The following is a 2,931-nucleotide window of genomic DNA, read 5'->3' as shown; positions in this document are numbered from 1 at the left end:
CTCAGAGCTCGTCGTGTGGGTGGCTGTGTCTCAGGCTTTGGCTCTCAGCTTCAGTGTCCCACCTTAAGAGGACTGATCCTGTCTGAGCTGTGCCCTTGCTCCACTTCCTAGCACGTAATTCCTCTCAGCTTTTTCACTATTTTAATTGGTTCGTTAATTTTTTTTTTTTTTGGTTAGCTGAACTATATCTGCTTTTTCCCATAGTAATATTAACTCCAAGATGGCAGAAACTGTGTTTGTCTCGCTTAGAGTTACATCCCCACGGCTTAATTCCATGTCTGTCACACTGAAGGCACTCAAAAATTTTTGTTTAATCAATATGAATTCCTATTTGAAATTCACCAAATGGCCAAATAATAGATTGAAAGATAGGAAATTGCTGACACTTGATTTTTGGGGGGGTGGAATGGGGGCTGGAAAATGGCAATTTCATATGCTTTATCCTAATATTTGAAGCATTCCTATTAACATTAACAGCAAGGTATTGAGATGGTTGCTGTCACTAATATATTACATTTTCCTGAAAATTCAATTCTGTTCAACATAATAAAATGGGAAAAAACCAGACATAATATTGGAAATACTAGTTGCGAAGGATCAGATTACCTACCTGCAGAGTCAATAACAATCACCTGGAAAATTAAGAGTCTTAGAAAAATCAAGAGTCCTAATGAGTTTAGTTGAGTTGGACATACAAAATACAGCCAACTAGAAAATAATTATGAATAAGATGATAGAAAATATAATAGCAACAATAAGACTATAATAATACTATAAGACTACCCCTTACCTCCCAAGCCCTGGAAATTAAGAAATACATGTATATGTATATGTATATGTATATGTATATGTATAGGTATATCATATGAAGAAAACTATAAAACTTCACAGGGAATTCCTAAAGACAACTAGATAAATGGGATGATGAAGATGTTTCAGGGTGGAAAGACTCAATATTATAAAAATTCCATTTCTCTCCATAATTAATGTCAACATTTATTTCTATTACAACCAAACCACAGTTTGGGGGGAGGGCAGCCTGACAAAAACAAATGCAAAGATCATCTGAGAGAAAAAAATTCCAATCAGCCAAGAGTCTTCTCAGAGGCATTGTGAACCTCGGGCCGTGTGGCCGTGAGTGTGCGCTTCGCCCAGGCCCGCCTCCAAGCCGCCAACCTGAGCTACGACCATGTCATCACCGTCTTCTCATCCCACTGTCACCTCTTCCAAGTGGAGTATGCACAGGAGGCCATGAAGAGGGGCTCGACTGCGGTTGGCCTGTGAGGAAAGGACGTTGTTCTGGGCACGGAGAAGAAGTCAGTGGCCAGACTGTAGGATGAGAGAACCATGTGCAAGATCTGTGCGTTGGATGACAGCGTCTGCGTGGTACTTGCAGGGTTCACTGCCGATCTGAGGATGGTCATCAACAGGGCCGGGGTGGAATGCCAGAGTCACCGGCTGACTGACCATGGAGGACCCAGTCACCGTGGAGTACAATGACCTGCTACATGGCCAGCCTGAAGCAACACTGCACACAGAGCAATGGGCACAGGCCTTTTGGCATCTCTGCTCTTATTGTGGGTTTCGACTTTGGTGGCATCTTCAGGCTGTATCAGACTGACCCGCAGGGACATACCATGCCTGGAAAGCCAATGCCATAGGTTGGGGTTCCAAGTCCATATGTGAGTTTCTTTTTCTTTTTTAAATGTTTATTTATTTATTTTGAGAGAGAAAGAGAGAAAGAGAGAAAGAGAATGAATCCCAAGTAGGATCTGTACTGACAGCAGAGAGCCTGAAGGGGGTGGGGCTTGAACCTAGGAACTGTGAGATAAGGACCTGACCGGAAATCAAGAGTCCAATAGTTAACCGACTGAGCCACCCAGGTGCCCCCCGCGTGAGTTTCTAGAGACCAATTACACTGATGAAGCCATAGAGAGGGATGACCTGATCATTATACTGGTTATCAGGGCTTTCCTGGAAGTGGTTCAGTCTGGTGACAAAAACATTGAACTGGTTGTCATGAGATGAGATCAACCCTCAAGATTTTAAATCCTGAAGAAATTGAGAAGTATGAAACTGAAAAAGAGAAAAAAAAAAAAAACGAAAAGAAGAAATAAAAAGAAAGCATGATGGGGTGCCTGGGTGGCTCAGTCAGTTGAGTGTCCAACTTTGGCTCAGGTCATGATCTTGCTGTTTGTGGGTTCCAGGCCCGTGTCGGGCTCTATGCTGACAGCTCAGAACCTGGAGCCTTCTTGGGATTCTGTGTTTCCCTCTCTCTCTCTCTCTATCTCTCTCTCTGTGGCTCCCCCACTTGTGCTCTCTCTCTTTCTCTCAAAAATAAATGTTAAAAACAATTAAAAAAAGAAAGCATCATGATGTTGACAATCTTGTAGTGATTTTTAAATTCAGATCATGGATGATTCTCAAAATGATATGTAGGTATTTCTATTCCATTCATCTAATGTCTCAGTGTCCTGCAGTAAGCTTCTATATTTGTTAACCTTTTTTTTTTTTTTTAAAGAGTCTTCTCAAAAAGAAGAGATATGTGTAGGGAATTTCCATGCCTTGTAGCAAACAAACTATCATGCTACAACAATGAAAATAGTGACAGTGGCCCATGAATAGGCTGACATATGAAAGAAATGGAATGGGAGCTCAAGAGGCTAAATCCACTGGGGCGCCTGGGTGGCTCAGTCAGTTAAGTGTCTGACTTTGGCTCAGGTTGTGATCTCGTGGTCTGTGAGTTTGGGCCCCGAGTCAGGCTCTGTGCTGACGGATTGGAGCCTGGATGGAGCCTGCCTTGGATTCTGTCTCCCTCTCTCTCCGCCCCTCCCCTGCTCAGGCTCTGTCTCTCTCTTTTTCCCTCTCAAAAATAAATAAAAAGATTTAAAAAACTAAAAAAAAAAAAAAAAAAAAAAAAAAAAAAAAAAA

General features: G+C 42.0%; 1 pseudogene; it reads left to right on the top strand.

The window, feature by feature from the left end:
• The first annotated feature begins 1,116 nt into the window (after nt 1-1,116).
• Nucleotides 1,117-1,794, top strand: LOC125918209 (proteasome subunit alpha type-7-like; annotated as a pseudogene).
• Nucleotides 1,795-2,931: the final 1,137 nt, after the last annotated feature.

Source organism: Panthera uncia, unplaced genomic scaffold (genome assembly GCF_023721935.1).
Source record: "Panthera uncia isolate 11264 unplaced genomic scaffold, Puncia_PCG_1.0 HiC_scaffold_555, whole genome shotgun sequence".
Classification (NCBI taxonomy): Eukaryota; Metazoa; Chordata; class Mammalia; order Carnivora; family Felidae; genus Panthera; species Panthera uncia.
This window is presented reverse-complemented; position numbering and strand designations above follow the sequence as displayed.